The sequence below is a fragment of the Podarcis filfolensis genome (genome assembly GCF_964270895.1).
Source record: "Podarcis filfolensis genome assembly, chromosome: 3".
NCBI lineage: Eukaryota > Metazoa > Chordata > Lepidosauria > Squamata > Lacertidae > Podarcis > Podarcis filfolensis.
The window spans coordinates 26418910-26433385 of record NC_139606.1 but is presented as its reverse complement, the minus strand read 5'-3'; the positions used below and the strand labels follow the sequence as shown (position 1 = coordinate 26433385).

The window sequence follows — 14476 nt, the reverse complement described above, 5'->3', positions numbered from 1 at the left end:
CACGGCTCTCTGGCTTCCTGGGGAACGTTAGGCCAAGAGATAACTCCCCTTGCTGAGAACAGGATGATCGAAGAGTATCTGAAAGAGATGAAGTCTATTTTGTTTCCATTAGTGTTATAAATAATTGATACTAGCGATAGGAAGTCTGTCATCATTAGATGATGGTAAACAGGCTCCTTTTGCCCAAACGACGGCAGCAGCTAGCAGAAGATAATTACCCACAATTTCAAAAAATGTCAACATACTTTAAAATATTCATTATTGAAATCAGTTCTCCTCTCTTCAAAAGCTCTGCCACTGTAATCGAAAAGCTATGTGTAGGACAACAGGGGCACAATCCAGTGATAGAAGGACGTTCTATCTGCACATTCTTCATTCAACTCACGTTCACTCTGTTGAAAATACAGGCTCTTGCACCGTTCTTGGAACTGAAAATTCCTGAACTTTTCCCTAAGATCACAAGATATTTCTTTCCCCCCCCCCCCAATTTTTTTTATTGGTTTTCACCACATAAAAAAAGAAAAAACAGGAAAAAAGAAAAACATTACAATACACAAAATACAAAGAAAAACACATAAAAATGAATTTTAACTTCCAAATCCTAATTTCATAACATTGATAACTAACTTCCTCGAATTCCCTCTAACTGAATTTCATTATATCCCCTATTTAGCAGTTCTCCAAATTCATATTTCTAATAATATTAACTTCTTTCATTTACTAACTTCTTCTCCTTTATTAATATTCTAATCATTAATATTTATTAATAACATATTCATATTCTACCCCTAAGCCTAATTCTTACTTCCAAGAAATTTCTCTTTATCTTATATTACAATATTTGGCCAAATATTCTTTAAAATTCTTCCAATCCTCTTGTGTCTCCTCTTCTTTCTGGTCGCAGATTCTTCCAGTCAGGTTGGCCAGCTCCAAAAAGTCCACCATCTTCATCTGCCATTCTTCTATTGTTGGTATCTCTTGCGATTTTCAGTTTTTGGCTAATAAAAGTCTTGCTGCTGTAGTGGCATACAAAAAAAGATCACAGGATATTTCAAATTCAGCGTTATGAATTTTAAGAAGGAACTGAACTGAACTGAAATATATTCCAGGGTCTCTAGGGATGAATCAAGTACCACTGCATATTTAACCATGCAGATCCTCATAGAATCATAGGGTTGGAATTGTAGGGTTGGGAGGGACCCAAAAGGTCATCTCATGCAAACCTCCTGCAATGCAGGAATCACAACTGAAGGATCCCTGACAGCTGACCACAGTGGCTGGGCTGCTGATGGAAGCTGGAGTTCCAACAAATCCTAGAGGGACACTGGAGAGCCAGTGTGGTGTAGTGGTTAAGAGCGGTGGACTCGTAATCTGGTGAACCGGGTTCGATTCCCCACGCCTCCACATGCAGCTGCTGGGTGACACTTATTTGAAGTCTCTCAGCCCCACTCACCTCACAGAGTGTTTGTTGTGGGGGAGGAAGGGAAAGGAGAATGTTAGCCGCTTTGAGACTCCTTCGGGTAGTGATAAAGCGGGATATCAAATCCAAACTCTTCTTCTTCTTCTTCTGGATATAAAATTGAGCAGACAACATATAACCTGCATTAAACTCTCAATTATTTACTCAGGAGACTGACTTCACACCCTATATTGAAATCTCAGTTTCTCTCCTTCGGAGACTTATACTACAGGCTGTCCCCCCCCCAAACTAAGATGTTACATGTCCCCATAAAGGGAATGGGAAGAGGAAATTACTCACAGCAAACTGAACAGAGATGTCTGCAAGGATGTTAATAATCCACATAAGATAGCAAAATGTTGATGAATCACTGACATGGAAAATGTAAAAACAATGAAGATGAACGACCCCATGGCCTAAGGAAGGCAAATAATAATGATCTAACATCTTAAAGCAGGTACATTGTTTATCTGTGTTCAGTGCCTTATGGGGAAGCAGCACACAGTCCATGGCTCTGCAATGGATAATTGGATACTATTTTTTAAAACGTATAAGGAACTATCTCTTGAAATAAACTTTAACTGTTCGCCAAGGTGCAGGCGAGTGTTTCCTCCCCCTACTGAGCAGCCAAGTTCTCAGGGATCTGTACAAGGCTCCTCATTGCAGAGTTCGCATTGAGCTTACAACTCATCGAGAAAATAAAGGTGGATAGGGATAGATTGGTATGATATGTGTATAATGATGTGTGCCTGGGGAATTGAAGTTCTGTGATCTTTCTTTGTGGTTGAGGAGTATTAAGGTAGCGGGAACATAAAACTGTAGAAATGCACAACCCTGATTTACAACTTACAGTGAGTACATCCGCTTACATTCTCTGAAGTGGTTTCCTTACTACACCCTGCAAAAAGTTGACTTACATGCTTCGCTGCTTTGCTTCTTTGTAAAAGGGTTTTATTTGGCCTCAGTGCTTTCATCTGTGGTGAGGCTCAGTCGCAGAGATGTGCAAAGGCTGTTGATAAAAAGCTTTGGCTACTTACCATATATTTAGTAAGTGCAAAATCATGGAACACATATTATTATGAACAATTCTCTGCTTGATTGAGCACATCTGTTTTTGCATTTCAGATGCTGAATTAAATTTTCTCCCCATGTCACGATGCAAAGATGCTTGGAGCCACAGTGTACTCTCTAAAATTGTTTACTGTGCTGTGCATATCAAAAGATCGCACAAATTCAGGGCAATTTATCCTTAGCTTGCTCAGGCATGGGTCATATAGATCCATACTGTTGTGGTTTGGACGGCCTTTATTACTGTGAATCGCACCTTTCACTGCAGTTTTGCTTGATAACCTGATGGAACAATCAGGACCTTAATAAAAGAGCTGAATTTTATGGCTGCAGCCTTCAGAATATGACAACCATCGGAGTTTGGGGGAGAAACAGAGAGATAACTATAAGCAGAGCTGAAGTTATAGATGTTAGAAGAAACAGAGAGAAAATGAGAGAGGGGGAGAGGGAGAGGGAGAGAGAGAGAGAGAGAGAACTTTTCAAATGAAATTAGCTAAAGTTCGGCAGACACAACAGCATTTACTCTTTGCAAATGGGATGCAGAATCAGTGCTTGTGTTGCCTGAGAAACAGTTTCTATCCAAATGTGATTTTGGTTTTAAACACAGTGTAAGGTAGTCTCTATGGGAGTATATTGTATTTAATTATGGGGTATCAGAGTTTTTAGGGGGTTAACCAGGCTGGGATAGCTGGGAATGCAGGCGTGTTGGTTTTTGAATGTCTGATGTAGATTTTTTCCATTTCGTTGTTCTGCATGGGACAATGACAATAAAGACTATCGTATCATATCGTATCGTATTGACTGTTTTCTTTCACTATTATCTTCTTGTATATTAGTAAATAAAGCAAATATTATAATGACATCATACTACTCAAAGTATGCATCACCCCAAGTTCCACATTTTGTCTTATGGTTGCATTAGGTCTTGAGGTCTTGGGTTTCTTTCCATATTGCGTGTCTTGAGTATACTGAAAGAGTCTAGTCTTAAGGCATACTTCTGTTGTGCATTTATTCACTTATTACTCCAACTTGCAAAGCAGTTTCTGTGAACAGCATTCACCCCCCCCCCCAGCATGAGCTCTGTCTCTGTTCTTTCAACTTTTACACATCTCACTGTGTTTGATTCACTTCAAGCAGAGGGCGGTGGGGGGGGGGGGAAGACTTTAACCAAAACCATGATATCAGCATGACTTCTGTTTTACAGAATCTCCCATGAAATCCAGTATTCTCTAATGACACATTTCCTTTGTGAATGTACACATCTTCAGCTGGAAGGGTATCAAAAAGTTTCAGTCTCTTTTTTTAAAAAAATCACAGCTGTGTGAGCTCTGTTATGTGTATGTGTCAGCCAGAATGAAGGTTCACTGAAATTAATCAAGATCCATTTTACTTAGTGAAGTTGGCCTCTTTGATATAACTTAATAGAAACTCATATCTGATAGAACGGCTCCTCCCAAACATTTTCCCCTTCCCCATGCTCTGATTGAACTCTTCTGTGCTTCATGTGCCTTAAGATGTGTGCTAAATGGATGTTGGATGGCTATAAGACCGGCAACCTGGGTGGAAAGGAGACAAGACATGTTTTGGCTTCCCCTTCCTCGGGAACTCACTTCTGATCCTATCCAGATGTCCCAAACAGATGCTGATAACTTAAGCTTTCTCCCAATGGGCAGGAGAAGCATAGGAACAAGGTTAGCGGTAGTCCAGTGTAGACACAAACACTAGGTTCCTGTGTCAGGCATAATCCACAAGCAACCTCTCATTTGCAGATCATACAGAAGCGTTTGAAGCAAATGGAAGCATTATTCTTCCATGTCATTATATGGTGTTTGCCAGGCAGGGATGGCATGGGTGTGTTTGCACCGCACTGATCTCACCACCACTCCCCCCCCACCTCCTGGTAAGCAGCAATGATGTCACCAACTGGAGGTCAGGTGAGCACCACACCATTTACGACTGAGCTTTGCAACATCTCTCAAGAATGTTTTAGTGCCCATTGCTGAGACTGATTACGCCAAAGTGCATCCCACTAACTAGTTCCATACAACAATTCCAGCTAAGTGCTGTTAGGACTGCAGTCTTAAATTGTGTTGGCTTCTTGTAGGAGGGCTTGTTTTTCTATTAGCCGTTGATTCCAGAATAAAATTGATTTAGAATCATAGAGTTGGAAGGGACTCTGAGGATCCCCCCTGCAATAATAATAATAATAATAATAATAATAATAATAATAATAATAATTTTTATTTATACCCCGCCCTCCCCAGCCAAGGCCGGGCTCAGAGCGGCTTACAAGCAATAATAAAAACAAGTTGAATGATTACAACTTAAAAACAAAATTAAGATACAACATTAAAATATTGAAACATTAAAATATTAAAATGTAGCCTCATCGCAGGAGGAGAAGCAAAAGAAAAAAGAAAGAGAGGGAGGGAATCAAATTGAATCAAATCAAATCAATGCAGGAATATGCAGATGTCCCATACGGGGATCAAACCTGCAACCTTGGTGTTATCAGCACCATGTTCTAACCGACTGAGCTATCCAGGCTTTGTTTTCAGAATTCACTGGATAAGGTGGAAATTGGTTCCAGAGACCTGAGCATTTCCCAGCAAATCCTGTCTATGGCCTTGTCCACGTGTTTTAAGGGAAGGAGAAGGAAGGGAAGGAGAAGGTAATAGCAGTCAATGATGCATTCCACCGGCCTACGTCTAAATAGCAATGCCTTTTCCCCTCTCCCCCTTATTTATTACAAAATGGAACTTAACAATGCAGTATTTTGTGTTTCTTGAAATCAATTTATTATTCATGAATTGGGATGCATATATTGGAAATGCTGCTGTCAAGGTTCCTTCTTGCTCAGATTATTTCATCACGGCATCTTTGGCAGCAGCTGAGTCTTTTTCTCCATGAATAATTAAGGTAGGTGTTCTTCTGTGTAAAAGAAGCTCAGCACATTTTCAGTACATCCTGGGAGGCCTGCAGTAATGGCATTAGCATTTATAAAAAGAAGGCAGGCAAGCAGGCATGAAGGCACTGTGTCTGTCTGATATTTTCATGACACCAAGAAAGGATTTTGCCAAGGAAAGGGCACACACAGCTACCTTTTCAGCTCCTCATAGTCTTCTTGCAGATAACTTTTTTTTTTAAAATGAACTTACGGGTAGGGCCACACTCTGAGAAGGCAAACAAAATGAGTGGCAGAAACATCATTTTCATGCCGTAGGCACCTACCTGTTAACTAAGCAAAATCTAACAGGTGTGCCAGCATCGTGTGTCACACTTCATAGAACAGTCAACAGCTGAATTGATTTCCTTAGGTTCCTCATTACCTTGAATTTTTGACAGGCTGACAGAAGTGAAGGGGGCGGAATCAAATAAATAAGACGTCTGGGGCACCTTATTCTTTTTAGTAAAGGGGTCTTTATTTCACTGAATGCAAATTATCCACATGATGGGGCAACTTCATTTTTTTTTAAATAAATTTTTTATTAATTTTCCAACATATATCAAAACACAACACAACTGACAATACACAAACAAACAAACATACAAACACGTATAATTTCATAACCTCTTTTTCTTAAACCTTATTTCAACGACTTCCCCATACCTCCCTTTTCTGCATCCCTGTTTTAAACTTTTCCAGCAACCCCTAATTTCAATTACTTATAATTCACTTTCTTTAATCCTTTTTCTCTTACCCAATTATTTGTCACTGCAATTCTGTTTTACATTACCCATAACATTTTAGCACTCATTAATTTTACAACAGTTCTTAAGATAAGTTTTGAATTTCTTCCAATCTTCTTCCACCGTCTCTTTTCCTTGGTCACGGATTCTGCCAGTCATCTCAGCCAGTCCCATATAGTCTATCACCTTCGTCTGCCACTCTTCCAGCGTGGGTAGTTCTTGTGTCTTCCAATACTTTGCTAAAAGAACTCTTGCTGCTGTTGTAGCATACATAAAGAACGTCCTATCTTTCCTTGACACCAATTGGCCTACCATGCCCAGGAGAAAGGCCTCTGGTTTCTTATGAAAGGTACACTTAAGTACCTTCTTGATTTCATTATAGATCATTTCCCAAAAGACCTTGATCCTTGGGCACGTCCACCAAAGGTGGTAGAAAGTACCTTCAGTTTCCTTACATTTCCAGCATTTATTATTGGGCGTATGATAGATTTTTGCAAGCTTGACTGGGGTCATGTACCACCTATCTGGGGTCATGTACCACCTATGCAAATTATCCACATGATGGGGCAACTTCAGAGACTGACCGTGCTTCTCAAGGCCTGACTATCTGGCCTCAAGACTCTCCCAAGGCTCTGAAAAATGATAATAGATCATAGAGTTTTAGAGTTGGAAGGGACTCCAAGGATCATATAGTAGGGTTGCCATATGTTCTCTTTTTCATGGGTAGAATTGTCATAGCGATCCATAGTTAAAAGTAGAAATTGGCAAATGTGTACTCTTCATTACTCTTCAAAATATGGCAAGCCTACATCTAGTCCAACCCCTGCAATGCAGGGATCTCAACTAACACAACCATAGCAAATGGCCATCCAACCTCTACTTGAACACCTCCAAGTAAGGCCCACCACCTTCTGAGGGAGTTAAATCCACTGTCAAACAGCTCTTATTGCCAGAATGTTCTTCCTGATGTTTAGTTGAAATCTCCTTTCTTGTAACTTGAAGACATTTGTTCGAGTCCTACCCTCCAGAGCAGGAGAAAACAAGCTTGCTCCATCCTCCACGTGACAGCCCTTGCGATATTTGAAGAGGGCCATCATATCTCCTCTCATATAGTTATTGAAAACCTCTGTAAAAGGAAATATCTGCACAGCCTGCTTAAAAGGTCAAGCTCCTGGATTTATCACACAGCTGTTTGGAAGCAGATTGAAAAGCAAGGATGAAGGAATCCTGTGACCAATCCAGTTATTGCTGGACTACAACTCCAATGGCTAGCGGACATGCTAGCTGGGGTTGATGGGAGGTGCAGGTCAAAAACACATGGTGGTCTGCAGGTTCCCTACACCTGTTTGAACACTTCACTTAGGTCCACCATTTAAAAGTCTTGCTCAGTAGTGGCCACTAGCCTCCAGATGGGCAAATTTATTTCAGTTGAATTGTAGATAACATTATAATGCAAAGCTATGAAAACTGCACTTCCTGAAACAATGCATGAACCAAAATGCAGCTATCCCTCTTGATTTCCATTTCTCTGAATGCAGTTCTCCATTAAAAAAGAAAAGAAAACCACATGTATATGAAAATTCATATGCTAGGGGGAAAGTGTGTATAAAAAATGTTCTTTTACCAGTGAAGAAAGCATATTACATGCATTATATTGGGCAGAATGGCAGATGAAGAAATGAGCACTAAACTGGCAATTTTTTCCTAGGGTTTTAAAGAAAAAGCAAGCTGATGCAGAAATGTGGGAAACTTCCATTTAAAATGAGAAAACGAGAGAAAACAAAATTGATGGATTTGCCTACCCCAGGCTCACCAGAAGATTCCTTTCCAAAAACTTTACTGGCTGGAAAGGTTCAAATAGCGGAAAGAGGTTCCTCAAATGTTCTAAACACATGCCATTAAGGATATTAAAGGTGTGCACCAGCACAACAAATTAGGCCTGGAAACAAACTGCATACCAGCAGAGTTTGGGAAGAAGTTATATAGTCCCTAAGGTGAAGGCGAGACAATAATATGGCAGCTATGTTTCGGAGTAGTCATACTTTTCAAACAGCCGCAGTGGCGTAGCGTGGGTTGTCAGCACCCGGGGCAAGGCAAGTAATTTGTGCCCCCTAACCCGTGGATTTGCGCCCCCTAACCCGTGGATTTGCCCTAACCCCAAATGTTGCGCCCGGTGCAGCCGGCCCCCCTGCACCCCCCACGCTACGCCACTGAACAGCCGTCAAGTGTGGTAGCAAGCCATATGAGATTTATTACCATTCAACACAGTGTTTTCAGATCCTTTTCTGCTAAATCAGCTGAAGTTGGTAGAATGTCGTCTTGGTCCTAGCCCTAAACTGGGCACATTCATAGTTGAACTAGACGACTCTTGAGATTTGTCCAGCTGTACTATATAAGAATGGGACGCGGGTGGCGCTGTGGGTAAAACCTCAGTGCCTAGGACTTGCCGATCGCATGGTCGGCGGTTCGAATCCCCGCGGCGGGGTGAGCTCCCGTCGTTCGGTCCCAGCTCCTGCCCACCTAGCAGTTCAAAAGCACCCTTAAGTGCAAGTAGATAAATAGGTACCACTTTATAGCGGGAAGGTAAACGCCGTTTCCGTGTGCTGCGCTGGTGCAGGCTCGCCAGAGCAGCTTCGTCACGCTGGCCACGTGACCTGGAAGTGTCTCCGGACAGCGCTGGCCCCCGGCCTCTTAAGAGAGATGGGCACGCAACCCCAGAGTCGGACACGACTGGCCCGTACAGGCAGGGGTACCTTTACCTTTTTACTATGTATGAATATATATCCATGGCTTTTTTCCAGCCAGAACTCGCCAGAACTCAGTTCTGGCCTCTCTCAGGTGGGCTCCATTGCCATTCTAAGAGAACAAGGTGAGTTCTCTTGGTGAGTTCATGGTGAGTTCCGGCACCTCTTTCTCTAGAAAAATAGCACTGTGATTATGTATGCAGTAGTTTTGTATACTATAGTCTATCCAGCTGTATAAAAGGAGTCTTTCTGTTCACAACCCTCTGTATAAAATGAATCTTTCTGTTCATGAATGGGCTCCTGATTTATTGGACATATCCACTAATGGAAGAGAGAGAGATTACTTTTGCCGATTCCTCCTGTCGGGTTAAGGGGCCTGGGACTGCATGTTGAGTCCTTGAAGTTTGCTACTCCTTATCTCAGGACCATAGGCACCAACTCCTAGAGGCCAAGGCAGTTCCCTCCCCACTCCCCGGTTGTATTTTTTGAGGCGGCCAGGCAATGTCACTCGGGCCCCCTCAATGAGTGAGAAAAGCTGATATCTGAAATCAAGACCAACTCCTTCCCAGATCTCTTTCTTTTAACTTCTAGAAGGCAGTAACTTACACCTGTGAGTCATTAGACCAGCACCTGATCAAGGGGATGTCATCAGAAATTTATTATAAAACCTTCCTTTACTCCCTATCCTTTACCCCCTTTACCTCCTTCTTTCTGCTTTCCCTTTTGGAATATTTTATCCTGACAGCATGCATCCAGGTCATGTCTTGAGGGGGTCAAGGCTGGTGTAAAGCCTGAAAGCCTTTTTGATTCACTAAGAAGTTTCTCTCTCTCTCTCTCTCTCTCTCTCTCTCTCTCTCTCTCTCTGTGTGTGTGTGTGTGTGTTTGCTCTAATAGCTCTTATCAATTTATTTTATTTTAATTAGCATTTTACATTTGTCTAGGTCTTAGGATGCTCTTATACATTTTTTCCATTGTTCTAAACAAACTTTTATAGTTTTGCATTAATTTGGTGTGGGTTTCCTGACAATGTAGTTCAACTTCTGAATTTGTACCCAGACCAGTAGTGGAGATAAGTCTGTTTTGGGCCAAGCTAATCATTAAGTGGGTTTTTAAAAATAAACTTAAACTCCCTCCTTATCTTGACACACACTCCTTTTCCTGTCACCCTACCACCATTTAAGTGGTTCTTAGGAGTCCCCTAAACCTTTGGAGTAGATTTTGAATGGGTGGGGAAGAGAGAGCTACAGAGGGACTTAAATTTCAAGATGGATTTCAATTGTACCTAAGTTACTTCTTGCAAATGACGGAACCGCCAGAAGGGCCTCGGCGCTGTATCTCAATGTCCAAGCTGAATGATGGGAGTGCTCCTTCAGGTATACAGGACTGAGGCCATTTAGGGCTTTAAAGGTCAGCACCAACACTTAGAATTGTGCTCGGAAATGTACTGGGAGCCAATGCAGATCTCTCAGGACCAGTCGGCCACTCCCAGTCACCAGTCTAGCTGCCGCATTCTGGATTAGTTGTAGTTTCCGGGTCACCTTCAAAGGTAGCCCCATGTAGAGCGCATTACAGTAGTCCAAGCGGGAGATAACTAGAGCATGCACCACTCTGGCGAGACAGTCTGCGGGCAGGTAGGGTCTCAACCTGCATACCAGATGGAGCTGGTAGACAGCCGCCCTGGACACAGAATTAACCGGCGCCTTCATGGACAGCTGTGAGTCCAAAATGACTCCCAGGCTGCACACCTGGTCCTTCAGGGGCACAGTTACCCCATTCAGGACCAGGGAGTCCCCCACACCCGCCCACCCCCTGTCCCCCCAAAACAGTACTTCTGTCTTGTCAGGATTCAACCTCAATCTGTTAGTCGTCATCCATCCTCCAACCGCCTCCAGGCACTCACACAGGACATGCACCGCCTTCACTGCTTCTGATTTAATAGAGCTGGGTGTCATCTGCATACTGGTGAACACTCAGCCCAAACCCCCTGATGATCTCTCCCAGCGGCTTCATGTAGATGTTAAAAAGCATGGGGGAGAGAACGGAACCCTGAGGCACCCCACTAGTGAGAGCCCAGGAGTCTGAACACTCATCCCCCGGCACCACTTTATGGAGAAAGTATAACAGTGCTTCCAGCTCCCAGCCCCTCTAGACGTTCCAGAAGGATGTTATGGTCAATGGTGTCAAAGGCCGCTGAGAGATTCAGCAGGACTAGGAAACAGCTCTCACCTTTGTTCCTAGCCTGCCAGAGATCATTGACCAGCACGACCAAGGCAGTTTCAGTCCCATGGTGAGGTCTGAATCATGATTGGAAGGGATCCAAATGGTCCGCATCCTCCAGGCGTGCTTGGAGTTGTTCAGCAACCACCTGCTCAATCACCTTGCCCAAGAATGGAATTTGAGACTGGGCGATAGTTGGCCTTATTGGCCGGGTCTAAAGATGTTTTTCTAAGAAGTGGTTTAATGACCGCCTCTTTCAGCAGGTCTGGGAAGGCTCCCTCACACAGGGAAGCATTCACCACCCCACAGAGCCCATCGCCCAGCCATTCCCGGCTTGCTTTTATTAGCCAGGATGGGCAAGGATCAAGGAGACAGGTGGTCGATTTCACTCGTCCAAGCAGCCTGTCCACATCCTCGGAGGTAACCGATTGGAATTGATCCCATGTAACATGACTAGACAGGACTCTAGCACTCTCCCGCCTTGGCCCTGCTCCCATGGTGGAGTCTACCTCCTTCTGAATCTGAGCGACTTTATCTGCAAAAAACTAAAAGTGCAATTCCACTACTGTATTTACTCGAGTCTATTGTGCCATCGAACCTAATGCACGTCTCAATTTTCAGAACCTTGAAACCAAAAAAAAGTATTTGCTGGCGAATGTAAATGTGCCATCGAATCTAATGCACACCTTAATTTTCACAACGTAATTTGGCCAGAAAAGGTGAGCATTAGATTCAATGGCGAATCGTAAATACGGTAAGTCCAATGGTATGATTCTCAAGTGAGTGGGTATAGGATTGCAGCCTCAAAGCATAATAAATTAGAAATCAATTTTTTAAAAAAATATTTTCAAATATTGCTTAAGCAATACACCAATCCCTTCTACCAAGGAAATACATTTGTTTTGCTGGCACTACTTTCTTGCTGAAAATAAACTAGCTAGTGTACAATCCTCTCAAAACTAACCCATGTTCTAACTCCGACTAAGTTCAATGAGATAATCAAACACATGTGGTCGATTGTGTCCAAGACAAGCAAACAAAGTAGGTTGATATCCAGTTAAATCTTTCTCAGATTAGACCCACTGAAATCAATGGATTTAAGTCCATTAGGTATTGCCCACTGTGGATACTTTATCCAGTGAAACGAATGGCTGTGAGGCAAGAGCTTATCTCTATTATTTTTCAAAGGGGAATGCATCCCACTAGAACACATGTGCACAACCAAAATAGTTTTTAAAAACATTTTTTTTTGTAGGATCTGGCAGGTTTTACATTTGTTCTTCGTTTTAACTTAGTTTAGGGAAGTTCTGTCAACTGGAACAACCGGAGGGCAAATAATTGAAAAGGTTGTATATATGGATACAATATGGTTTCATTTATGACAAAAGGAAGAGCTCTGAACATTCATTTCAGATGTCAAAGTGAATTTGTGTGTGCCTATTAACCTACTGCTCGAAGGAACACTATTTTTAGCCTCTTTGCTCAGCTAATGCATTCCCAGGATTCCGTCTTATTTGCTCAACAAAGCATTACTATTATATAAAAGCCCGGCCGGTACAAGTGTCAACAATAACTCTCAAAATTCTTAGCGTTTAGCACAGGGAACAAAAATGCAATACTTGACTCAGCCAGGTATTCAACAGCATATTTAATTTTCATTACGTTGCAAGCGAGTTTTTTCTTAGTAAATGTATATTTAAACAATATTAGCAGTATTAAAATTCTTGGTCAAGAGCACAGAAGAAAAAATATTAAAGTGTAATAATGCAAAGTTGGATATTCAAACAGCACAAAGTAGGGGGGTTTTTTCTTTAAAAAAGTCACCTCACTGGTTCCCCCAAATGCCTGTGAAATAATACTGCTCAAGAATTTTCCATTTTACTTTGTTTGACTTTATAAAAAACCTGTACAGCTGCACAGGAATATCACTGATGTCATTGATGGGGCTGGATTAGGGTGAACAAAATGATGCTTAATTTAGACAAGACAGAGATGCTCCTGGTCTGTTGGAAGGCAGCTCAGGAAATGGGAATTCGCCCTGTGCTGGATAGGTTTACATTCCTGTTCAAGACTCAGGCCCATAGTTTGTGTGTATTCCTGGAGTCTATGTTGAACCTGTATGCCTGGGTTTTGGTGGTGGCCAGGAGCATGCCATTATGGCTCATGCGCCAACTGTGCCTTTTCCTTGAGATGTGTGGTATCTGATCATAGTGATGTATGCCTTAGCTACATCCCAGTTTGACTATTGCAACACACTCTGCCTTTGAAATGTGTTTGGAAGCTTCAGCTGGCCCAGAATGCTGCAGCCAGACTATGGCCAGTTATAGGGAGCATGTTAGTCCCCTGGTGAAAAAACTTTGCCGGCTACCCATCCATTTTGTGCACAATTCCAGGTGCTGATTATGGCCTATAAGGCCCAATATGACTGGGCGCAGGCCTCCTGGAAGTTCATATCTCCCTATACCTATATCTGGTATAAGATCCTCAGGTGAGCACCTTCTCTCAGTCCCATCAACATCAGCAACATGGTTGGTGGTGAAACAAGACAGCCATTTGTGTAGCTGTATTGAGGAATTTCCTCCCATGAGAGGTTAAATTGGCTCCTGTTATGTTCTCCTTCCCAAGGCAGGCTAAGACCTTCCTATTCAGACTGACCATTGAAAACTATGGCACAGATGATGCTGGCCTCTTGGTGGTTGTCACATACCATCCAACATTTCTCCGATGAAAATAGGGGCATCCCACTCCATAATAATAATTTTACTAGTTATACCCCACACATCTTACTGGGTTGCCCCAGCCACTCTGGGCAGCTTCCAACATATATAAAAACATAATAAAACATTAAACATTAAAAAAAACCCCACTCCCTATATAGAATTGCCTTCAGGTGGCTCAGGGATTGGATAACTCCATACCCTCCAACATTTATCCAATGAAAATAGGGACATCCTAAGGAAAAATGGGACATTTTACATCCCATTGATGTAAAATAAGACAGTAAGAGCTGTTCGACAGTGGAATTTGCTGCCAAGGAGTGTGGTGGAGTCTCCTTCTTTGGAGGTCTTTAAGCAGAGGCTTGACAACCATATGTCAGGAGTGCTCTGATGGTGTTTCCTGCTTGGCAGGGGGTTGGACTCGATGGCCCTTGTGGTCTCTTCCAACTCTATGATTCTATGATTCTATGATTCAAATCAGAAACTGGGACAGCTTCTCTAAATCAGGGATGTCACTACAAAATAAGGACACTTGGAGGGTCTGCTGTCAGGGCAAAGAATGCGTTAATGCTAGTTTTAAA

At 42.4% G+C, this 14476-nt stretch overlaps 1 protein-coding gene across 1 annotated transcript in view; it reads left to right on the top strand.

The window, feature by feature from the left end:
• Positions 1-14476, top strand: part of SH3YL1 (SH3 and SYLF domain containing 1) — a 476641-nt gene that overhangs the window by 184635 nt on the left and 277530 nt on the right. The gene's annotated exons all lie outside the window — the stretch shown is intronic.